Genomic DNA, 25,161 nt, shown 5'->3' with positions numbered 1-25,161 from the left:
CCCAATGAATTTCCACATGCCAGTCACCGACTTAGCGTGAAGGGCAGTTTTACTAAAGAAACTAGTGATTTTGTTCTCTAGCGTCATAATGAGGTTGTAGAGGGATTGCGTCAGGTACAAAAGTCTACCAAGGTCCCACTGCATTGATGTTTCCGTGGGTAAATCGGAGCTGGGCACGTCGTCTCTCGTCATTAGGCAAGCAGCCTTGTAATTCTTAGTCGGTGGACAGCACGCGCCTTCTTGCCACGTAGCCGGCGATATAACAAATAGGGCGGGCATCACTTTGTTCTGATAAGTAGGAAGCACGGTCCAGAGACGCTTCGGCTGCAGCGTATCAGAGCGGTCGCCTTTCTTCCTCTTGTTCTTCGCCGTCGGTCTCATTCAGCAGTTTCTCCACCGATAGCAGGCAATCGGGGACGTTGCCTCCCTTGGGTCTGCTGAAAAGGTACCTGCAAGTAAGCGCGGAATAGTAATTCATCTTCAGAGCCAAGTGTAAACCAGTTAAATATGCACAATGTATATGATGCATGCAAGCTCATTGCGGCAGAAAACAACCAGCAAGAATAGCGATACCTCATGATGACAATGAACTGGGCCGGAGTGGGATAGTCATTGGCCTCATCAGCTTGCCTCACAATCACGAAACACCGCTCAAGGTAATGTTGGCTGAGGTGGGCGCTCATGAGTTACGTTTGCATGATGTGTTATTCCCCCCCCCCCCCCTACGGTAACGCCGCTTGTGGTGCTGTGGGTGTTACAATAAATAAATAAATAAATTCTAAAGAGGCAACTCGCACAATTAATGTGGACGGCCACGGTCTTTGTTCGAACGGTGCTGCTCAACAGACGAGCTTTCGTGTGCGCCAGCCCGAACTCCGTCAGGGTCGTCTTCGACTTCAGCTTCGTCGGCGTTGGCCGTTGGGGCATCCAGCCCCAACTGTCCTTCTTACAAAATAAATAAATAAATACACCGTCTTTGTCTGTTAGGTAGTCAGGTAGGCTCTTTTTTGAACTGAAGTTCCCACGCAGGCCAACATCCGAGCTTCTGCTTAAAAATCCAATCCCCTTAGCATGGCCCTCCCAAAGGTCGAGACAGTGCAGCATTTCGTCCAATGTTTTCTCATTCCTGCTGCCGGGTCTGAAACACCATTACAGTATGCACATAGATGTATTGTTGACAAGTGAGAGAAATGTGGCAATAAATCTGAACTTGCCTCAAGGCTTCTGCTGGGAATATGAACGTCATGGCCTCAGTCAGATCAGCCATGAGCCCAGTGACAATTCTTGTCGGGTCGCTGCTCGGGTGTTTGCTCTCAATTTGCTCTTTCTAGAAGGCCAAATCCCTCATAACTGGGGCGCTAAAGATTTGAAAAGCAAGGTCTACCCTCATCTTCTCGAACACATTAGGAAGTGTATGGGACCTCGTAAAATTTGGTGTCACGTTCAAGGTGACGCTACCACTGTCCACCTTCTACACTGTCGACATGTGTTCCCACTGTGCCTGTAAAATTAATCATTTCGCATCGGAAAGAATGACAATGAACAAACATTTATGAATACGTGCCAACATTTCACCCGATGTTTCTCATCAAGCATACTCGTTCATTGTTTTCAATTTCAAGTTCAATTCAATTTATTAAACATCATGAGGATGTTGGGTGCGCCGACAAAAAGCCAGAGAGGAGGCTTGACAGAGGTCGACGTACCCTACAATAACTTGACAGCAGCACCAGAATGTTGTACAGTCCACGGCAAGTGAGCACACAGGGGAAAAAAAAAGTACAAATCATGAGTAAAAATCTCCGTGACACGAAGTGCCGACGGTACCTAGGGTTACAGCAATTTAGATGCCTTATTTAATGAGCACGGAAGGGTATAGCAAAGCATTTGGCGACCGTAATTCGTTCGAGTTTTTGGCACGAACCATGTGAAACCAGTACGTGTGGTGTACTTCTGTTCTTTACATTTTAAGTTCGACAGGTTCATCATAAATGGATTGTTTTGTCTAATACTTGTTTTATACCGCCTTAACAGTATACTTTCAAAACCTTGTGGGAGGGGGGTAATGCTAAGAGATGCGAAAATCGGTTCGGTGTGTTCAAATCGTGAAGCATTAACAATATTCCGAGAAATTTTCTTCTGAAGTATATGTACCCGTTTAATATTAATAAATGATGTTGTGCCCCATACCAAAATACAATAATTAACAACAGAAGAAAACAGTGCATTGTACAGCATCTGCTTAATATGTTTTGGTAAAAGGTATCGCAGTCGGGACACGATACCAGCAACCTTGGACAACTTGTCCCTGACCTTTAAAACGTGTTCATCCCAAGATAAGTGTTCATTAAAAAGCACTCCTAGACTTTTGACCGTAGGAACTATTTGAATGAATGAGGAACCCATTTTCAGCGAAATTTGTGAGACAGCAGGATCCTTATTGCGAGGTCTAAAAAGTACAGCTTTGCTCTTTTCGGTGTTTATGACCAGCGAATTCGACTCAGACCATTCGTGAAGCTGGTGCAAACAATCTGCGGCTTGATGTTCAAGATCACGCACATGTGCCGCTCGGAAGAATAGAGTGGTGTCATCGGCGTATATCACAAAAATTGGCAGTTTACTGATGCAGACTATGTCGTTAACATAAAGGAGGAAAAGCAGCGGCCCTAAAATACTGCCTTGCGGCGCGCCAGAAAACAGATGTTTAAAATTTGATGACTCGTTGTTTACCGTTACTTGTTGGACACGGCAACTAAGGTAAGATCTGATTATTTGATGAAATTTTCCGCGAAAACCATAGTGCTCGAGTTTCGCCAACATTGTGTTGTGATTGATGCGATCAAACGCTTTCGAAAAGTCGATAAAAATGCCGAGAGTGAAAAGTTTTTGTTCAAATGACTCTAAAATTAGTTCTTTCTGGGTTAGAAGCGCAGTTTCTGTAGAAAAGTTTTTTTCTGAAGCCGTGCTGGCTAGGTGTTATTATTTTACATTTCTAGAAGAAACTGGACATTCGCTTGTATAGTATTTTTTCAAAACACTTCGAGAAAATGGGGAGGATAGAAATTGGGCGATAATTTGACATATCGTTTTTGTCTCCACCCTTATGAACAACAGTTACTTTGGCATCTGCAAATGTCGGGGAAACACTGCATGTTCGAGGCAACAATTAAAAATGTGCTCTAAAACTGGGCTAATTACATCGGCTACATATTTTATTGGTTGGAGTTTAAGGTCGTCTACGTCTCGTGACCTACTATTGCGCAGGGTCAAGAGGCAGGTTTTAATTTCATTTGCGTCCGTTGGCATCAAGAATGCCGTGGAAGACACCCGCGGGTCAAGGCATTTCGTAGTATTGGGGCCGTGGCTGCCATTTACCAGTGACACGAAGAAATCATTAAATTTTTCTGCCAAAAGTTTCCCACTCATTGGTGTGTTATCTACCAAGACCTCAAGTATGCCGTTGGCATGTCCACCTCGGTTCAAAACTTCATTCAGTGTTTTCCATACAAGGTCACTCCTTTTAATTACGTCTGGATTAAATAGTTTTTCCATATACTCTTGCTTTGCTTGGCGAAGAAAGGAAGTGACTTGGTTTCGGTACACCTTAAAGCGCGCTAGGTCGTCAAGGGAACGGCTTTTGATAAAGCAGTTGTAAAGATTCGTTTTTGTTTTATCATTTTAAGGCATTCTTTTGTTATCCAGGGCTTGCGGGCCTTGCGGGGTTTTGTGTAAGTCTCAAGTGGAAAACTTTGCTCATAGATGCACTTAAATGTAGTAATAAAGGCACCATATGCGGCCTCTGGATCATTTTTGCCGATCACATGATGCCAGTCCACGCCTGCAAGTGCTGTCCGAAAGGAATTTAATGTGGTCTGGTTTATACGCCGATATTGTGCCACAGGAAACTTGCGTTGTTTTGGTGGAGTTAAGGAATCTACAAACATGAATATGGGTAGATAGTCACTTATCTGGACATTAATGACTCCGGAACGAAGACAGTCAACTGAACAGTTACTAATGAAGACGTCAATGGCGGTCGCTGCCTTCGGCCGTGTAGGTTTATTTATAACATTTACAAATTCGTTGCTGTGCAATACGTAGTCAACCTCACGTTTATTTGCAGATTGGGATAGAAAGTCCATGTTAATATCACCGCCTAAAACTAGATTAAGCCTGTTCTCTGTAATACATTGCAGATATTCATCAAGAAAGCAGATGAAATTAGAAACGCTGCCTTTAGGAGGCTGGTATACAACGGAGAAGACGCTACTGCCGCTTTGCAACGACAGTATTTCGTAGTCCTCATGGGTTATAGAAAAGTCTGTAAGAATGGTGCATTTGTAAGTGTCGTGTCCGGTCGCTGTGTTGAATGCAGCGAAAGACGCACACGGTACTTTTAGACTTCGTTTATTTAAAGCCGATGAGGGTGCGACCAGCGTCGACCGAGGCAGCAGCCGAACTGGCCGCCCGAAGAAAGGAGGGAGCTGAGAAGCGTCCACGGGAGGGAGTGGCTTCCCAGAACAGGAGGAGGGTGCGGGGGGCGCACCGTGGGGGGGCATCCGGTGACAGCGTGCGACGAGGGGCAAGCGGTCGTTAGGAGGAGGATTGAGTGGTCGTTAGGAGGAGGATGCGAACTGTCGTTAGGAGGAGAATGCGAGTGGTCGTTAGGAGGGGGCGCACACACACAAAAGCAATAAGGGGACACAACACTTCCTTCCCCCTTAGAAAGTTGCCTGGTATCGTGCAGGGGGTCGGCGCTCACGCGTGGAGGCGCGCTGGCTTTGTGCGCTCGGGGGAGAAACACTTGTAGGCTGGCTGTTGTTCGCTGTGTCTCCTAGGTCTGTCCTGGGCGAAGTCTCTTCTTCCGGGAAAAGGTGCCAGGCTATGTGGGAAGATGGAGCACGTGTTCTCTCCGCTGGCGGACAGCTCTCAGACGGCGTCGTAAATCTACGCAGCTGGTTGAGATGTCGGCGTGCTACTGTGCCATGTATGTTGACGAGCCAAGAGCGCAGGCCTATGCGTCTGACAATTGTAGCTTCCTCCCAGCGTGGCTTTTTCAGAAACTGTCGGGCGAGGACGCGCTGCCCCTCATTAAGCGTGCCGCAGCGCGGAATTGCTTTTTCTTCCCGGAACGTCTCTGCCTTTGGCTCGGGGAGGATGGCTGTGAGCTGGGTTCGCATTTCACGCTCGAACATCATTTTCGAGGGGGTCTCGCCTGTTGTGCTCTGAACCGTCGTGTGCTGCTTGAAGAGAAAGCGCGCAAGGCGGCGCTGCAGCGAGCCTGTCTGATCTCTTTCAAGGGCGCGTTTTAGCTCGGCTACGTAGCGCTCGGCTTGTCCGTTTGTCGCTGGGTGGTAGGGGGCCGATGTAACTGATGAGATCCCGTTGTCGCGATAAAACTTGAGGATCTCCGCAGACACAAACGGTGTTCCGTTGTCCGACACTACCTTGCGCGGCAGGCCGAACGTTGCAAATAGTGATCGGAGGTTGTCAATGACTGCTGCCGAAGTCGTCTGTCCCATTTGCCTTATCTCAAGCCACTTTGTGTAGGCATCTACGACCACAAGGAAAGTGCAGCCCTCAATTGGTCCTGCAAAATCAATGTGCAGTGTGTGCCATGGTGTGTCTGGCTTTTCCCATTCTGGGACAGGAGCTTTCGGCGGGGCGCTCCGGCTGCTCTGGCAAGGCTTGCATTCTCGCACCACTGTTTCGATGTCGTTGTCAATGCCAGGCCACCGCATGTAGCTTCTGGCACACTTTTTCATTGCAACGATGCCCCGATGTCCGGCGTGGATGAGAGACATAGCTTGTGCGCGTAGTTCTCTCGGCATCACAACTCGGGACCCAAATATGATGCAGCCGCGATGGGTGCTCAACTCTGTAGCTCGCCTGCGGTAAGCGTCGAAGTTGTCCCCTTTGAGTTTATGCACGTTGCCTTGTTGAACAGCTGTGTAAACTAGCCGGAGAGCTGCGCACTTCTGCGTAGATGCTGCAACTGTGCCTGCTGTAAGCGGAGGTTCTGGCAGTGCTTCGAACATCAGAACGTCTCCTGGTGGAAATGGTTCGTCAACAGTTGCGTCTAGTGGCAGACGGCTTAGCGCATCGGCGTTTTGATGTTTGCCGCATATCATCACGCCTAGTGGAGAAAACCAATTTCTCCCTAGAAGGCTTGATCCTGTGCCCTTCACAACAAGCAGAGGTAGCGTATGGGTCTGGCCGTTGTAGTTAACCTGCACGTTGGCAGAGCCCAATAGTGGCAGATTCTGTCCTGACCACGTTCGCAGGTGCGTGTCGTCTTGTTGCAGGGCGGGTGCGTCAGATGGCCATGAAGTTCGGAACGTGTCCTCACTGATCAGAGTACAGGCTGCGCCGGAGTCCACCTCGAACTTAATCAGCTGGTGATGTACGCTTACTTCTGTAAAAATCTTCGGTCGCGTGCCGAGATTCATGGTGTTCAGGTCGTACAACACAGATGGTGTTGCTGATGTTGTTCCATGGAGATCAGATAGCGGCGTATTCTCTGAGGCGTTGACGCTGTGATTAGGCTGGGAAGGTGACTATCTTGGCAAGTCTCCGTTTCGTAATGCATGCTCTTTCGATATGCCCTCGCTTGTGGCAAAAATTACACGTGGCTGACTGGAATCGACATCCCTGGAGGTTGTGTTGGTCGTCACACCGCCAGCAGCGTTGTGCCTTTTTGACCGATTTTACAACAACAGAAGGCTTGCGCACCTGGTTGCTTGTCTGGTGTACCGGCTCGGTGTTCCGGCGAATCCCTCTCTGCTGGTGACCGGCGCTCTCCGCTCGAACGGCGATGTCGTAAGCTTTGCTGAATGTGAGGTCCTTCTCAGCGAACAGGCGCTGCTGCAGTGACTCGTCACTCAGTCCGCACACAAATCTGTCGCGTAACATCACGTCCAAGGGAAGCATGGTGGTGTTAGCAGAAGAAGCTGCGTCTCCCTCCTGCCCGGTAGCTGTTGTCGACAGCGTTCCAAAATTGCAGTCGGCAGCGAGCTTCTTGAGCGCGGCTACGTAGGCGCTCACAGTTTCTGCTCCCAGTTGATCTCGTCGTTGGAAGCGAGCCCGGCTGTAGACCTCGGATGGCCTTGGGTCGTAGTGCTTTTGCAGCGCTTTTACGATGTCGTCGTAAGACACTGCCGCTGGTGTGCTTGGCTGAATAAGGGCGCAGACAGTATCGTAGGTCTGCTCCCCGCACAGCGTCAGCAGGTTGGCCCTCTTCAAGGCTGGGTCTGTGATGTTGTTAGCTTCAAAGTAGAACTGAAGGCGTCCAACCCACGATGACCACGATGAACCGTTGAATTCTGGTATCTGATTGGGAAACCCTCGCGTAGCCATGGCTTGTCAATAGCGTTGCGTAGCGCGGGTCGAATCCACTTTCTCGTCGCCACTGTCGTGTCCGGTCGCTGTGTTGAATGCAGCGAAAGACGCACACGGTACTTTTAGACTTCGTTTATTTAAAGCCGATGAGGGTGCGACCAGCGTCGACCGAGGCAGCAGCCGAACTGGCCGCCCGAAGAAAGGAGGGAGCTGAGAAGCGTCCACGGGAGGGAGTGGCTTCCCAGAACAGGAGGAGGGTGCGGGGGGCGCACCGTGGGGGGGCATCCGGTGACAGCGTGCGACGAGGGGCAAGCGGTCGTTAGGAGGAGGATTGAGTGGTCGTTAGGAGGAGGATGCGAACTGTCGTTAGGAGGAGAATGCGAGTGGTCGTTAGGAGGGGGCGCACACACACAAAAGCAATAAGGGGACACAACAGTAAGTTTGTTCGGTTGCTATCAGGACACCACCGCCTCGTTTACCAGTACGGTTCTGCACATGCGTGTTGTAACCGGGCAAGCGCAAAGTTTCGTTACTGTTTTCATACCACGTTTCTGTAATCATTATTACATTGAAACAGAAGTTTAGTGTACATAAAAATGCTTCTAACTCGTCACCCTTGCTTCGCAAAGATTGCGCGTTAAGATGAAACAAGGATACAGCATTCTTTTTCTGAGCAGACACAGCACAAAGGTCAGAAGGCAAAACTATTGTGCACATCCTGGGGGCATCATTTTACTGTTTGGTACTAGAAGAAACGCCAGATCTATACTATCTTATCCAGGTCTCGCTCGCAGGCGATACGCACAATCGTCGATGACTCTGTCTTCCTAGCAAGAATGTGCCCATTTTTCGTCCAAACAAATTTCCATTTTTGCTCCTTCTTTCGAGCTACTGCCATGCCCAGCAATTTCTTGAGCAGGGGACACAAGTGCTCATTCACATAGACAGTATCCGAACCATCGTAACCGAGGTCTTCAGCTGCAAGCTTTGTCTTTTTCGCCTTTGCCAGCACAGTGTCACGCTTGGTTCGTGTTTTGAACTGGACAACCACATTCGAGCTAGTCTTGTTCTTCGTTTGAACACGGTGGCAAACATCAACATCGCTTTCCAGTATTGGCTTTTCGATCATTTCGCCGATTTTTTGCAACATGTTTGGCAGGCTTTCATTTTCCTGGGATGGAAGTCCCTTTATCTCAATGTTTTTATTTCGGGAGTACTGTTCCAGGCCTATTAGTCGTTGCTCAGGGTCAGAACATCGCTTCTTCAGTTCCTCACATTCGGATGAAATTGCAGCCTTTTCGGATTTCAATGCCTTGTTTTCCTCTTGCAATGATGAAACCCTAGCGAGCATGCATATCATCAAATCCATTGCTGCAGTGTTCAACACTTTTAGTTAATTCTCTTGAGTCGTTGCGCAAGTCGCGTTCTAGCGAGTTCCGCATAGCTGTAATCTCTTTTCTCAGCTCTTCTCGAAGTTTTCCATTTCAGAAGGCATAGCAAAAAACACTATAGGCAACTGGCCCTATAGGCAATTGGCACAAGCGACAAAGAAAACCAGTGTGGCGTCAAAGTGGCAGCAGTGACGGCAACAAAGCGTAACAAGAATGTTTAACAAGAATACGATAAAACTAACCTGTAAGTAGACAGGGAGCGACGTAAGCAAAGGGCGATGTGCTCACGGGGCCGTCACTGCTGCCAAGAAGAGGGGCCGAGCGCGGAGGGCCTTTATATACGGTCAAGAAGCCGGTCGAGGCGCTGGTGAAGGAGACCAGGGCGCAGGCGCAGATTGTAGGCGTAACCGGCACCTGGCGCAGGCTGCTTTGTCAGCTCGAAGCGACTGGGCTTCGAGTCAGCTGCACGGACGTCGGTAGTGATCCTCGGTGAAGATACAGATGTGCTGTAAGTAGACAGGGAGCGACGTAAGCAAAGGGCGATGTGCTCACGGGGCCGTCACTGCTTGTGGGTGTTGTGGGTGTGGGTGTTCATTATGGGTGTTGAAACCTTGTTTCTTCATCATGTTGCGCACACATTTGACGAGGTGTGGGAAGTCAGATATAAAATGCAGAATCTGCCCTTTTCACAGGACCCGCCGCGGCGGCTCAGTGGTAAGGCGCTCGTCTACCGAGCAGGAGTACCCGGGTTCGAGCCCGACCGCGGCGGCCGCGTTTCGATGGAGGCGAAACGCAAGAGGCGTCCGTGTGCTGTGCGATGTCAGTGGTTTACCGACCAGGTGGTCGAAATTATTCTGGAGACCTCCACTACGGCACCTCTTTCTCTGTTTCTTCTTTCACTCACACCTTCATCCCTTCCCTTACGGCGCGGTTCAGGTGTCCGCCGAAATATGTGAGACAGATACTGCGCCATTTCCTTTCCTCAAAAACCACTTTACCAATTTCACAGGCGTTGACGACTCTGCACCTTACATCACTGAAGTTCCCACGTTGTGGGTTCGTCAACACCGGAGTGACGATGTGCTCATTAGGTGGCACTTCGCCCACATATCGCGGGTTCGGGCCGGAGCAAGCCGAGGGCACTGCCAGCGTTTGGTACACGCCTGCGCTCTCGCTCCGAAGGAAGAAAGGCGCAGTTATTCGAAAGCACAAGTGTTTATTACACAGAAAGCTGCATTACATAACACTGCACTAATCCCCAGACCTCGGTGCAACCCATAGCCCCGCCGCAGCACCCGAAAGCGGGCCCGCGAAGCCGCGCGCGCAAAGCAAAGACTACATACGCGCGTGACAGCACAGCTAAGGGCGATCGCATGCCGCGCGGCCAACCAAAGGGTTAAATCGCGCGCAGCGCAACACGAGGGAGGATAGGGTATACGCGGAGCACATCTTGACGACGCAGGTCGCACATCGATGGCTCATCGCGCGTCGTCACCGGCAATGGCCGGCGATGACGGAGAACCAGCCAAATCAGGCCCTCCCGAATCCGGAGTGCGTCGGCGCGCACAGGCGGGCTACACGACTCCGGAGGTTCGGGCCTGGACTCAAGCATACATACTAGATGCGCACGTTAAAGCACCCGCGCTCTTGGGCCCCCGGCAAAGGCCGGGGCACCCGGGAGCCAAACTCTACGCACCTTTCTGCTGCCCGAGTCGGTGGCGATCTCCCCGCTCATTTCCCGCTCGGGACCTCTCGCCGAAACAACGCCCCCAACTGTCACTCGGTGTGACCCAATGGGGAAGCGAGGTCGAAGCGGGAAGAACGGAAGGGAGGGTGATTTACTGCGGTTCTCGGAAGAGCTTAACTTGCAAGGGAGGACAAGCAGCGCGGCTGCCCCCCTTCCGCTCGCGGACACCCCACGGGGGGTCTCTCTAACGAACGAAACGGCAGAAGCGGGCGCACACTCGGGTAGCCCAAGAAGCTCAATCCCCACATCGTATACCTAGGATGTTCACACATATCGATCGACACGGAGACTAGCTTGTTCGCTCAAAATCGTTGCGTCCAGAATAATTTTTGCGAGTAGTCATGCTTTTACATTTCCATTGGAAGCGAACACACCTAAGGCAAAAAAGAACATCGTAGGAGATCGTGTGATTTGCTACAAAAATTTACGAATAGTCAAAATTTGTTTACCAATAATCTGAGTCCACTGGCCCACAAATGGCTGAAACATCACCACCAGGCCGTGGTCAGCCTTTTTTCTTTTGTCACATTCATCAGTGTGCTTTCACTTTCCCAGGTCCACAAAGCCTTCTCGGTGCTTGGACGATGTCATATGAAGATGCGTCGAAAGCTTCATTTCATGCACTACTAAACGACCATGCCTTTTCATTTCGCCTATGTCCTAGGCTTTTGATTTCACGCATGACAGAAGTTTGGCATTAAATCCATTAGCTCTGTAACCCTGAAAATGCAATGTTGCCACTCGGACTTTCATAATACGTCCAGCCACATATCTTAATGTACCTTTGTAAGCAAACACGACTGGGAGCAACCAGAATCTTGTGGCTTCTGAGGTGCTCCTAGAGCCGTGGGTTTTAATCTTTATGCATTCAAGAAGCCATTCCTTGTCATAACAGTATTCACGCCGAGACTTTCGTTTCCAGGCTTCGAAACATGCACGAACAGCGGCTTGCTGCTGCTTTGTAAACTTTTTGAGGTGAAGAAAAAAGGGAATATCATGCGTATATCAGCACATGTACTATGCCTAAAGCATTGTAGCATACCTTTTCTTCGAACTCGCACTTCTCGATTTTGCACTTCTTTTCTCGGAGCCCTCTCAGGTTATCTTTCAGAGTATGAATTTTCTTTCCCTTCCGCTTCAAAGTACGCAACTAGGGGGGCGAGCGGAGCCGTCCTTGCGATTGGGCTTTTTACTTTTTTTTAAGGTGCAAAAGGTGAGCCATAAGAGCCTTTCGGCATGGTCTACATGCGGAGCACCTTTCAGCAGGGGCATCTGTTGTATATGAAAAAATGCGTTTTAACCAACACAGCAGTTCCTGTGGATTCATCTGGGGTGAGGGCACCAATCTTCTCTCCTATACATATATTCTACGAAATGATTCCAGACCTTGTGATAAAGATGAGGATCCATTGCAACTCATGGAGAACATGTGTTTTTGGGTCCCTTTAGCACCTCTGTCACATTTAAAGGCTGTAATTCGGTACGGCACAATAAGTTTGTCAGAATATGCCAACATGTACCCTCATTGTCTTGCAATGTAAGAATCTGTCTTCTAGTAACGAAGTCCGTTCTGAAAGATGCTACACTGGGAAGGTCCAGCACTGTATTCCGCTTCGAACACAACTATCTTGTTCTGCACCACAGAAGGAGTTGTGTTCCTAAAGAACTGCGCTCTCTGATAGCATAGAACATATTTGTATTTAAATTTCTGCAAAAGCCAGAGTTCAATTGGGCGAGTAAGCTCGCTGCTTAAGGATGCTACTGAACATAATGCCTCTTGCGAAACATTCGCGTCGTCCTTTTTCACTGATCCTGTTTCCATAATCTTAACGTCTCTTCGACTTTTTTTTAATGGAACAGCAGTTTACGTTTCTTTGCTTTCTCTCCTTTGGCAGGGTATTGCTCAAGTATTTTGGCACGTTAGGAAAAAAATAGTTCATATCGCATCTTCGGTTGGGCCAGGAGCAGCTCGGGGCACTACCACCTCCTTCCCCCTTATATTGTGCTTGAAGTTCCGTTTTATGACTAGGCTTCAAGGCTATCGTCGGTGGCTCCCTCGGGGCCACGCCACGCTGTCGAGCGTTCCTGTTGAGCGTGCTGACCACGGTTTCCGTTGACGGCCACTTCGCGATTCCGTCTGGCAATGAAAATTTCAAGTTGGCGACCTGGCTACTTTCTGGCTACTTTAAACTTTTATTTTGCCGCTGTTACTAGACATTTTATTACTAACTGCAGAAACAATATGAAGCAAGCGTCAAGACGACCCATTATTTCCGAGTTTTGCTGTCATGGTGGCCGATGCGCGCGCGCGTCCTCCCCGCCGGCGGGAATGCCGATCTAGGCGCCCGCGAAGCCATGCACGAAAGTGCAGCCATGTGGATGGCGTAACGCTAGAACACGAGAAGCACAATAGCATAAGGAAAAAATTCAGGGGGCACTTTGTTGACCTAAAGTGCGGTGAGGCGAAAGCCTTTAGCGCGGTGTTGCTGCTTGTGTCACTGATGTGTGGTTAAGATGTGAATTAAGTACGCAATTGTTTGTGAATCTTAAATGCTGGAGTCACTGGAGGGCGTTTTGGAGGCATCCGTCTGATTCGACGCCTTATGCAAACACACTCCAGAGTCCTAGACAAGTAGAACTACATATGCGTTGGCAGGAAGTAGCGTAGCCATTAGCACGCTAGGCTGCGAAACGGAAGGATGCTGGTTTGAATCCCATCATGCATAAATATTTTTTTTTCTGGTCTGACTAGAAAAAACGTGATACCTCTGCTGACAACCTTCAGCTGACAACCTTCTGTCGACAACGTTGAGACATTAAAGACTTTCGCCTTAAAACACTTGTGCAGCCCATAGTGACATTCTGTTTTCTGTCTATGGCGACGATAACCCTATGGCGACGATAACCCAGCGGTTATGAAAAGGGGAAGACTACACGGGCCCGTAAAGGCGGATGACTACGCGATCAAATGGAGTGCAGGGCAAGGTAATGGCTGCGACGGTCCAGAAAGGCGCTGCGGTGAGAGTTGGCAGCCAAGGCATAAGGGAATGTACAGTCTTTGTCAAAAGTATAAATCCGATGGGGTCTGCCTCTGATCCCTGCAGCGCGGCTCCTCTTTATACTCAGGGATCCTAATCTGACGAAGGCGGGAGGAACCCTCCGAAGCTTAGGACTGTCAAATGTGCTTAAGAGCCGCGCTATGCGGGTTGGAAGAAAACCAATTTGCCTATATAGTTTTGACAAAGACTGTACTTGGGTAAAAAGCTGAACATCCACGCCAGTAGTACCGGCGCGGAAGTCGTGTGTAGGTTTTCAAAACATCGCAATGAGCAGTGTGGGTTTAGAAGAACTTTTTGTTGGGCAAGATGGTGCATGTTGTAAGAAAATAACAGTAGCGCAACGAAGACGAACATAAGAGAGGACCACACAGGACTAGCGCTAAACTTCATCTAACTTTATTCACTAACAGCGCAGCAAGGAAAACAAGGACACGTGCAGAGAGATACCAGTTTCCACACAACACTATCTACAGAACCGTTCAAGATACGCCATTTCCGATTTGAAGAGTGTCGTGTCCGGTCGCTGTGTTGAATGCAGCGAAAGACGCACACGGTACTTTAAGACTTCGTTTATTTAAAGCCGATGAGGGTGCGACCAGCGTCGACCGAGGCAGGAGCCGAACTGGCCGCCCGAAGAAAGGAGGGAGCGGAGAAGCGTCCACGGGAGGGAGTGGCTTCCCAAAACAGGAGGAGGGTGCGGGGGCGCACCATGGGGGGGCATCTGGCGACAGCGTGCGACGAAGGGCAAGTGGTCGTTAGGAGGAGGATGCGAGTGGTCGTTAGGAGGAGGATGCGAGGGCGCACACACACAAAAGCAATAAGGGGACACAACACTTCCTTCCCCCTTAGAAAGTTGCCTGGTATCGTGCAGGGGGTCGGCGCTCACGCGTGGAGGCGCGCTGGCTTTGTGCGCTCGGGGGAGAAACACTTGTAGGCTGGCTGTTGTTCGCTGTGTCTTCTAGGTCTGTCCTGGGCGAAGTCTCTTCTTCCGGGAAGAGGTGCCAGGCTATGTGGGAAGATAGTGCACGTGTTCTCTCCGCTGGCGGACAGCTCTCAGACGGCGTCGTAAATCTACGCAGCTGGTTGAGATGTCGGCGTGCTACTGTGCCATGTATGTTGACGAGCCAAGAGCGCAGGCCTATGCGTCTGACAATTGTAGCTTCCTCCCAGCGTGGCTTTTTCAGAAACTGTCGGGCGAGGACGCGCTGCCCCTCATTAAGCGTGCCGCAGCGCGGAATTGCTTTTTCTTCCCGGAACGTCTCTGCCTTTGGCTCGGGGAGGATGGCTGTGAGCTGGGTTCGCATTTCACGCTCGAACATCATTTTCGAGGGGGTCTCGCCTGTTGTGCTCTGAACCGTCGTGTGCTGCTTGAAGAGAAAGCGCGCAAGGCGGCGCTGCAGCGAGCCTGTCTGATCTCTTTCAAGGGCGCGTTTTAGCTCGGCTACGTAGCGCTCGGCTTGTCCGTTTGTCGCTGGGTGGTAGGGGGCCGATGTAACTGATGAGATCCCGTTGTCGCGATAAAACTTGAGGATCTCCGCAGACACAAACGGTGTTCCGTTGTCCGACACTACCTTGCGCGGCAGGCCGAACGTTGCAAATAGTGATCGGAGGTTGTCAATGACTGCTGCCGAAGTCGTCTGTCCCATTTGCCTTATCTCAAGCCACTTTGTGTAGGCATCTACGACCACAAGGAAAGTGCAGCCCTCAATTGGTCCTGCAAAATCAATGTGCAGTGTGTGCCATGGTGTGTCTGGCTTTTCCCATTCTGGGACAGGAGCTTTCGGCGGGGCGCTCCGGCTGCTCTGGCAAGGCTTGCATTCTCGCACCACTGTTTCGATGTCGTTGTCAATGCCAGGCCACCACATGTAGCTTCTGGCACACTTTTTCATTGCAACGATGCCCCGATGTCCGGCGTGGATGAGAGACATAGCTTGTGCGCGTAGTTCTCTCGGCATCACAACTCGGGACCCAAATATGATGCAGCCGCGATGGGTGCTCAACTCTGTAGCTCGCCTGCGGTAAGCGTCGAAGTTGTCCCCTTTGAGTTTATGCACGTTGCCTTGTTGAACAGCTGTGTAAACTAGCCGGAGAGCTGCGCACTTCTGCGTAGATGCTGCAACTGTGCCTGCTGTAAGCGGAGGTTCTGGCAGTGCTTCGAACATCAGAACGTCTCCTGGTGGAAATGGTTCGTCAACAGTTGCGTCTAGTGGCAGACGGCTTAGCGCATCGGCGTTTTGATGTTTACTCCCATTGCGGTAGACCAGAGCGTAGTCGTACGCTGAGAGTTTGATGGAATGCTGCGTCGGCTCGATGACACCTTGCTGCTCCAGTTTGTCCAACTCTTTTTCAACTGAATCTCGGAGAGCAAACGGCACCGGCCTGGCCCTCAGAAATTTGGGTTGCGCGTTGTCCAACAACTCCAGTGTGACCGGGGGCCCTTCGTTTCCTGGAATCTCTTCCGAGAATACTCTTTCGTATTTCTCTTGCAGTTGCTCAACCATGTTCTGGCTCGGCGTCTGGTGTATGCCGCATATCATCACGCCTAGTGGAGAAAACCAGTTTCTCCCTAGAAGGCTTGATCCTGTGCCCTTCACAACAAGCAGAGGTAGCGTATGGGTCTGGCCGTTGTAGTTAACCTGCACGTTGGCAGAGCCCAATAGTGGCAGATTCTGTCCTGACCACGTTCGCAGGTGCGTGTCGTCTTGTTGCAGGGCGGGTGCGTCAGATGGCCATGAAGTTCGGAACGTGTCCTCACTGATCAGAGTACAGGCTGCGCCGGAGTCCACCTCGAACTTAATCAGCTGGTGATGTACGCTTACTTCTGTAAAAATCTTCGGTCGCGTGCCGAGATTCATGGTGTTCAGGTCGTACAACACAGATGGTGTCGCTGATGTTGTTCCATGGAGATCAGATAGCGGCGTATTCTCTGAGGCGTTGACGCTGTGATTAGGCTGGGAAGGTGACTTTATCTTGGTAAGTCTCCGTTTCGTAATGCATGCTCTTTCGATATGCCCTCGCTTGTGGCAAAAATTACACGTGGCTGACTGGAATCGACATCCCTGGGGGTTGTGTTGGTCGTCACACCGCCAGCAGCGTTGTGCCTTTTTGACCGATTTTACAACAACAGAAGGCTTGCGCACCTGGTTGCTTGTCTGGTGTACCGGCTCGGTGTTCCGGCGAATCCCTCTCTGCTGGTGACCGGCGCTCTCCGCTCGAACGGCGATGTCGTAAGCTTTGCTGAATGTGAGGTCCTTCTCAGCGAACAGGCGCTGCTGCAGTGACTCGTCACTCAGTCCGCACACAAATCTGTCGCGTAACATCACGTCCAAGGGAAGCATGGTGGTGTTAGCAGAAGAAGCTGCGTCTCCCTCCTGCCCGGTAGCTGTTGTCGACAGCGTTCCAAAATTGCAGTCGGCAGCGAGCTTCTTGAGCGCGGCTACGTAGGCGCTCACAGTTTCTGCTCCCAGTTGATCTCGTCGTTGGAAGCGAGCCCGGCTGTAGACCTCGGATGGCCTTGGGTCGTAGTGCTTTTGCAGCGCTTTTACGATGTCGTCGTAAGACACTGCCGCTGGTGTGCTTGGCTGAATAAGGGCGCAGACAGTATCGTAGGTCTGCTCCCCGCACAGCGTCAGCAGGTTGGCCCTCTTCAAGGCTGGGTCTGTGATGTTGTTAGCTTCAAAGTAGAACTGAAGGCGTCCAACCCACGATGACCACGATGAGCCGTTGAACTCTGGTATCTGATTGGGAAACCCTCGCGTAGCCATGGCTTGTCAATAGCGTTGCGTAGCGCGGGTCGAATCCACTTTCTCGTCGCCACTGTCGTGTCCGGTCGCTGTGTTGAATGCAGCGAAAGACGCACACGGTACTTTAAGACTTCGTTTATTTAAAGCCGATGAGGGTGCGACCAGCGTCGACCGAGGCAGGAGCCGAACTGGCCGCCCGAAGAAAGGAGGGAGCGGAGAAGCGTCCACGGGAGGGAGTGGCTTCCCAAAACAGGAGGAGGGTGCGGGGGCGCACCATGGGGGGGCATCTGGCGACAGCGTGCGACGAAGGGCAAGTGGTCGTTAGGAGGAGGATGCGAGTGGTCGTTAGGAGGAGGATGCGAGGGCGCACACACACAAAAGCAATAAGGGGACACAACAAAGAGGTTCACCGACGTATCGCTAACACAAGATACACCTCTCTTCCTTATATGAAATGCTTCCTTATACGACGTCAGCGAAGGTGACGTCATGACGTCAGCGAAGGTGTACTGACACGTTTCCAACGCACAAACGCTTGATTTTATGGAAACGAAAACTTGGTTCAACGCAGCTGAACCTAATGTCGATCGATAGCTCCGGTGTTATAAGACGCAACGCTGGTTTCAATGTTTTATTATTACTTTGGCCGGCCGGGAGCTTTGGCAGTGCGCGACCGGGCGTTGCATCGAACACAACCACCGTTTCATTGAACGCATCAGAACACACCGTCATTCTATGCAGAACCCACATTCATGCCCTGCTCATGTGGTGCCCGCAGACGCTTTCGCGCTCCACTCGGTCAAGGTGTGCGACCTCAAGGAGGGATCACTCAGCCAACACCGCCTAGCCTCAAGGCTTATGCATTTCTGCATTAAGTCATCGTCGTGAGGTCATCCTGAAATGCTGCTTCGCCCTCCGCGGTCGAGGTTCTTGATTCTACGTTGCTCTTGGAGCTACCTTCCGAAATTTGTAGTTCTAGCGATGCACCGAAGTATACTTGGGTTACCTAATATTGTCACTCTATTTAAGTAACTGAAAAGTTTGGTATTATCTACCTGACATTTCATTCAACGGCAGAAGTGAAATTGCGAGGAAATTTTGAGCGTCACGCACAATCGTTTGATTAAACCTTAACTGAGACACGGATTTTCATTTGAGAGCACATTTTTTGAAGACATTAGATAAAATTATGCACCCTCAGCAGCAAGCACTTATGCTTTAAGAGTTTTCAGTTTTCGTTTTACTGTCTTGCTCTGCTTTCTCTCAGTGAGTTTATTGTTTTCAACTTTGCACAGGTTGTTTAGCAACGTGCTGGCAGCAACACTGAGAAGATAACCCAAAGCTAGTTCGAGTGAGTGACCACCAGGGGAGTAGCCAGGGGGGTGTTTCGGTGTCAGAACACTTCCAGACATTTTCTGAGTGCTGCATACCCCCTCCCCCCCCCCCCCACACACACACACATTTTACGATTTTACGGTCATGGAGGTGAACGGTCGATTTTAAGTAATATTCAGCTTGTAGAGGAGCTCACAGAAGTTGCATGCATTGCCGCAACCCTATTTTAAAGGAGCTCTTTTTCCTCGAAGACAGTTCCGCGTTGAATTGCAAACAGTGGCTCTTATTTTCGTGTTCAAGTAATTATTTAGGAATCTTCTGATGCATTCGCGTTCTCTGTTTATTCTTGAAAAGAGTGATGTACGTAGTAAGGGCTCTATAATAGGAAGCGGAAGTTATTGCTGAGCAGTCAACCTTCTTCGCCATCGCCAACTGTAACTGTCAACTGTAACTGTCAACTGTAACTGTCAACTGTAACTGTCAACTGTAACTGTCAACTGTAACTGTCAACTGTAACTGTCAACTGTAACTGTCAACTGTAACTGTCAACTGTAACTGTCAACTGTAACTGTCAACTGTAACTGTCAACTGTAACTGTCAACTGTAACTGTCAACTGTAACTGTCAACTGTAACTGTCAACTGTAACTGTCAACTGTAACTGTCAACTGTAACTGTCAACTGTAACTGTCAACTGTAACTGTCAACTGTAACTGTCAACTGTAACTGTCAACTGTAACTGTCAACTGTAACTGTCAACTGTAACTGTCAACTGTAACTGTCAACTGTAACTGTCAACTGTAACTGTCAACTGTAACTGTCAACTGTAACTGTCAACTGTAACTGTCAACTGCAACTATCAACATGACAATCAAGGTACACACGCAAAAACATCGTGCGTAGTGTTCGACTCGGGTAGCATGGCCGGAACCGGTGATGGGACGAGGATGATCGGAGACTGGGTTGGGAGGAAGGCAAGGAAAACTTTATACAACTATTTACATTATGTACAGTCTGCCAAATCTTTAGCTGGCGTGCGTGACGGCCGCTTTTTGCTTTCTCCCGCACGTGAGGATAGCGCAAACTTGCGAAAATATGAAATATAAGCACATGCTCATCAAGGCGGTGCTTTATATTCAGTTTTCTGCAAGTTCGCTTCGTCGTAAAAAGCATGACCAAGCAAAAGGCGGCCGTCACGAACGCCAGCTCAAGATTTGGCCGCCTGTACACGTACAGCAACTGAGATTGCTTCTCAGTCGAAGAGTCTGAATAGGAGATAGCTATTTGATGAGAGGGACTCCATGGCTGTCCTAGGCGCCGGGTTTTATAAGGGATCTCTTTCCTAAAATCCCTAGACGGAGACCGTGTTTGCTGAGGAAGGCGTGTTCAAGTTCACTTATGGCAGGTCATCACGCACTCTGGAATACGCCCCCATCACGTGTTGAGCTTCGTCATGCAGACAGGAATATCCACGAGTGACGTTCCCAACGTGTTCAGCCCGTCGCGCGTGTTTCTTATCAATGCACAGGCAAGCTACGCGGGGTCAGCCTCCTCTTTGGAGCCGAATTCCGATGTCAACACTTGACCATTGGGCCCCGCAGCACTTCCCGATACTCCTCACTAGCCCGGTGCAGTCGCGCCGGGCTCAGTCTTCCAGCGCCCCGTCGAAGTGGCCAGCAGGTGCGGTACAGGGAACCCTCCTTTTTCCGAGGCAAAGGGCATCCGGTCTGCAGCCGTCGCGAGGTTGTCGCCTTTGCTGACAGCTCTCGGTTGTCGCCTGCTCCGGCCCGCGTGGCCAGAAGTACGATCATAACAGTAGGGCGGATACAGTATCAGCAGTGCCACACTGGTTAGGGCTCATGGAAAGCCCAATTGTGCCGATCTAAAAATTCAATATCTTTCCTTGATAAAGATAAGGAAGGCGAGCTGACAAAGTTGTCGCCCATTTGGAGATGAAGTAAGCCTCGATAACTTCTCTTTCGGTTTTTGTTTTTGCCTCAGCAACAAATTGTTTTCTCCAGATAAGAAAAACAATTTCTGCTGTCGATGCTCTTAGACTGTAGGGGCAGACTACCGCCCATGCCGTTGCGTAGGCATCGCGTCTGCTCCAGAGCGTGCTCGTTACAACAACGGCCAGTTTGTCCTATGTAGGACCGTCCGCGCGAAAGAGGTATTACGTAGACAACTTCGGCAACGTATTTCGTGAACTTGCTCTGGTGGTTCTTTTTGTATGTTGTGGGTTCCTTTTTTCTTCTAGTCAGTAAAGGACATACTTTTAAGGCGAAAGCCTTTAATGCCTCATCGTTTTAAGCAGGAGTTGTCGACAGAAATGTCACGCTTTTCAAATGGTCGAAATGGTCGTGACGTCAAAGTACGCGAATTTCAAACGGGGTTAATTGTACTTTGGCTAGTAACCATGCAACCAATTAAAGGGATGGTATAGTGATGTTCCAAGTAAGGAGACTGAGTTTAGTTAATTAACCAATTAGCCTAATTAGCCTTTACAGTCAGACCAGAGACATGAATAAAACCGAGTGGGAAATTGTTGCCTTTGCAGGGCGGCGAAAAACGACGCGGATCCCATACCTTTCCGCAACCTTCTTGATGTTGTGGGAAAGACAAAGAATATACGGCATGACAAATGCTGGCTTCGATTCTGCGTGTGGTTTTTTTTTTATCTGGAGTGTTTATCCCTTGTAGCAGGATTTTGCAAGTGGTGAGAATTAGAAGACGAGGGTAGCCAGCAGAAAGAAGGTGCTCAACTTGACATTGAAAACTGGTTGACAGGGTGTGGGCAGAGGACTTCTGTAGGGCGGAGAGACGGCGAGACATGATGGTACCCAGAGGGGTTCAGTCAAGGGGTTGTTGACTCAGCACATCTTGGATGCCTCCTTTTCTCCTCTCCGCAACGCAGCGAAGGCCGCGGCGGCGGCGTGTGCATGCGCAGTGCGGCAACTGCCCTCCTCCACCTCTTCGCAGCGGCGTAAACTGACGTGGGCGTACGTGACATGTGTGCCTCCTCAGAGGTCAAACTGCGGCGCCAGAGGTCATACGCTGAAACTCACCGGTCATGATAGGAGTAGAGCTACCGCTCCAAAAAATATCGAAGACCGCCTAGCATTGTTGGGCAGCATCCAACGAGGCACAGCAAGGCGTGGTTGACGACAGCGGAAATTTAATATCTTGCCATCCGTGACGTCACGCCAAGCTTCTTCTCAGTCCTCTGGTGCTGTGAGGAGAAGCCTAAAATTTAATCGTCGACTACGTCACTATATTAAATGCTAGCGCAAAAACACTCGGCATGCTTTGCCTGTAGCTTATACACCTGGTCTTTCAGCGAAAACTTTCAAAATGGTTCAAAAATAGGCTTTTTAGGGTAAAAATATGGCTTTTGCGGCATAGCATTACCAGTGTTATCGGATACCAGAAAACCGGTGAATGATCTTTAGTAAGCTGGTTAATTAATTTTTAAGAAACTCCCCGCAGGGGGGCGTCTGCAGCATGCAGACGTTGGTGAGTGGCGACACCACGGGGTATCCCGAGCATCCGCAGGGACATCCCCGCAGGGGGATGATGGTGAGCAATGCGTCGCCACGGACCCGAGCATCCGCGCTTAGCCGTGCGTGGCATCGCCGTGTCCGGGGAAAAGGGGATCCTGGTGGTTGAGCCGATGCCAAGCGTTTGGACCCTTAAGGCCCCTCGGCGGAGGCAACACACCACTTTGGCCCCAACTTCTTGTAGACGGCACCTCCGGCCTGACGCGACCGGGGGAAATCGGCAGTCGCCTTTTCCTGTCCTCCTCTTTATCTTTCACTTTCCTGTCTTCTTTCTTACAACTTTCCTGTATCCTCCTCCGTTCTTGGTTTTTTTCCTTTTTTTTCTGGCGGCGAGGGTTAACTTTGTGCAGCCAACTACCCTGAATTGCGTCATATTTGGTTATAGTTAAGGTGTACAGCTGGCGTGGGCAGGACTTTCTTTCAATTTCCTGTCGCGTCGTTCCTGTTGGACTCCATGGGGGGGGGGGGGGGGGGGGTGGCTAGCACTATGACCGAAAAACTAAATTTTTTATGGCTCCCCCCCTTTCCAAACCAAATCGCTCTCTTAAATGAGGGCGGAACGAGGCAGCAGACTTTTTTTCGAAAAAGAAACCGACATTCACAAAGTTTCATGTGATACACAGCAACAGTGACGAAAAGCAAGCCCGAATCATATCCCCATTTCTTGTAACCAAATGTTTAACAGATACCTTATAGGGCCTGGCTATAAGGTATCAAAAATGGCCAGCGGCGACCTACTCCTTGAACTGCGCGAGAGCATACAGTGCTCGAAACTCTCAAACATTGCTTCCATAGGGGACATCTCTGTCTCCGTGACTCCCCACCGATCTCTTAACACAGTTAAAGGCGTTATCTCAGAGGCTGACTTCATCCATCTAACAGAAACCGAAATGCTTCAAGGACTCTCTGATCAAAATGTAATTGACGTGCACAGGATCCAAATCCGCAAGGACAACAAAGAAATAGACACCAAACACATGGTCCTCACATATAACACCAGCAGTTTGCCCGAAACGATCGATGTTGGATACTTGAAAATCACCGTCAGACACTACATACCCAATCCCCGCCGATGTTTTAACTGTCAGAAGTGGCCACGGCTCACAGAGTTGCCACGGCCGCAAAACCTGCGCGAAATGCGCTTCGAAGGACCACCTTTCTGAGGAATGTGACGCAGCCCTACGCTGCGCGAACTGTGAAGGAGGCCACGCTGCATACTCCAGGGCGTGTCCGTCCTGGAAAAAGGAGAAAGAAATCCCCACCATAAAGACCAAAGAAAACATTTCATTTAAAGAAGCCAGAAGGCGTTTTTCACTTACAAATACATTCTCTTTCACAGCGAAACCAAACTTTGCTGATGTGGTGCGCAGGGGCGTAGCACCACACAGCACTCCGGCACCTGCCGCGGCCACTTCCACCGCGTCTGTGGCAGGGCCATCCACGCCCTAGGCAAGAGACAGCGAAGGTTGCTCTGCCAACTCCAAGCCAGGGAGTGCCGGCTCACGGGTCAGCATCCCGCAGGACTTCCCCCCGTCGGGGGAGGCCTGACACCCACACCCGCGGCATCTCCGCGGTCGTCCAGCACCTCTTGCGAGGTGATGGACCAAACTCCCAGCCCGCCTGCTTTACAGCGGCGGAACAGCTCTCTTGAGCGGAAAAAAGGCAGGGCCACCATAACGGCCCCAGAACATAAGTAAACCCCTCGTCGTTCCTACCCCAAAATGTAAACATGGCTTTTCTAGTTCAGTGGAACTGTAGCGGAATATTGAGAAATTACGATGACATAAAAATATTTTAGGGTCAATGTCACCCGTAGCTTTATGTCTTCAGGAAACCAATCTAGGTCCACAACATATTGCCACCGTCCGAACCAATCGGTGGCGCCGTACCACGGCCGAACTGTTTAAGCAGGGACTTGCCAAGCCTTGGGCATTCGAGGTGATCGCAGATCGTCGTCTTCCTCGCTTGAGCTGCCTGCTGGCTGGCACGCCCACCTCGTCTAATTAGAACCTGGGCTATTTCTTCACCCGTCTGTCGGTGACATATTTGGTGGAGGTGCTGGATAACGTCCCATGTACTCGGATTGCGAGGACACTCTCGACACCTGTTCTCCATGCGTGGACACAGCACCCGTCCACAAAGCGAGCCGCCGTCTGCGAGGCCTACAACCGGAGTTCAGCCAACTGGCAGCACCGGTAAGAGCGGTAAGAGCAATGACATCAACCGTGGCTAGCCAGACGACTCAGCATTCCGGGAATGCCCCGCCATTCGTCCTTCACGCACCTCGGTCGCCGCCGCCGTTCCACGGGGACAGGTTAGATGACGTAGAAGACTGGTTGGCCAGCTTTGACCGAGTGGCGGGCTTCAACGAATGGGACGGCGAGCGCAAATTGCGCAATGTCTACTTTGTGCTGCAGGACTCAGCCAAAACATGGTTCGAAAATCACGAAGCCTCCTTTACCACCTGGGAAGTGTTTCGTCGAGAACTCCTAGCGACGTTTACCACCAGCGAAAGAAAAGAAAAGGCTGAAATCACTCTGCACTCGAGGTCCCAGCAGTCCAACGAGAGCGTCGCGATGTTCGTCGAGGACATGACGCGACTGTTCAATCGGGCCGACCCTGCTATGCCAGAGGCGAAGAAGGTGCGCCACTTAATGCGCGGCGTAAAAGAACAGCTATTTGCTGGACTTGTTCGTGACCCGCCAAGAACAGTGGCCGACTTCACAAGGGAGGCAACGAGTATCGAGCGCTCTCTGCGGGAACGGGGCGCGCACTACGGACGTGAGGCTACTTTAGCAGCCGCTTTCCAGTACACGCCTACGTCGCTGCCCGCCGAGGAGCTTCGGGAGCTTGTAAGAAGCGTTGTGCGCGAGGAATTGGCGAAACTTCGCTTGGGAGCTCCACAGGCCAGTGTCGCTGCCGTAACCGACGTGGTCTGTGACGAAATCCGACGAGCTGTGCAGCCGCCCCCAGCTCCACACCCGGCGCCCTCT

The 25,161-nt window shown here is 50.5% G+C and overlaps 1 protein-coding gene and 1 pseudogene across 1 annotated transcript in view; one reads left to right on the top strand and one right to left on the bottom strand.

The window, feature by feature from the left end:
- Positions 1-25,161, top strand: part of LOC149349325 (uncharacterized) — a 95,139-nt gene that overhangs the window by 20,416 nt on the left and 49,562 nt on the right. The window lies entirely within an intron of this gene.
- The window catches only part of LOC149349326 (uncharacterized), a 47,211-nt pseudogene that overhangs the window by 4,741 nt on the left and 17,309 nt on the right, over positions 1-25,161 (bottom strand).

The sequence above is a fragment of the Amblyomma mixtum genome, chromosome 3 (genome assembly GCF_055824585.1).
Source record: "Amblyomma mixtum isolate Tamu chromosome 3, ASM5582458v1, whole genome shotgun sequence".
Taxonomy (NCBI): domain Eukaryota; kingdom Metazoa; phylum Arthropoda; class Arachnida; order Ixodida; family Ixodidae; genus Amblyomma; species Amblyomma mixtum.
The sequence above is the reverse complement of the archived record's forward strand: the minus strand, read 5'-3'. Positions and strand labels throughout refer to the sequence as shown.